Below are 364 nucleotides of genomic sequence, written 5' to 3'. Positions count from 1 at the left end.
GGTGATGTTTAACTCTAGAGAAAATATGAGGTAATACATTTAGAAGTGGTATTTGATTTGTATCTTTGAAGCCAAAATTAAATGCTGACACATGAAGCTGCATTAAATCAGCTTTAACAAGTACTCAGTATTTTCAGGACATTTTCATGCTGAATTCCTAATAATCTATTTTACAATATATGTTACTTATCTCTTCACAGCAAACTTTTTTTATCCTACAATCTTAAAATCAAAACTGTCCTAAAAAATATTCATTCACAACATATTCTAGAAACCAATCAAGTTATAATTTTACAAAATGTCATTGGCAAACACATACACATACTGTAAAATCATTTCAATTCTTTTACCAAAGAATATATTG

This window comes from Ylistrum balloti, unplaced genomic scaffold, assembly GCF_031769215.1.
Source record: "Ylistrum balloti isolate Yb309-2 unplaced genomic scaffold, AGI_CSIRO_Ybal_v1 Utg370290, whole genome shotgun sequence".
NCBI lineage: Eukaryota > Metazoa > Mollusca > Bivalvia > Pectinida > Pectinidae > Ylistrum > Ylistrum balloti.
This window is presented reverse-complemented; position numbering follows the sequence as displayed.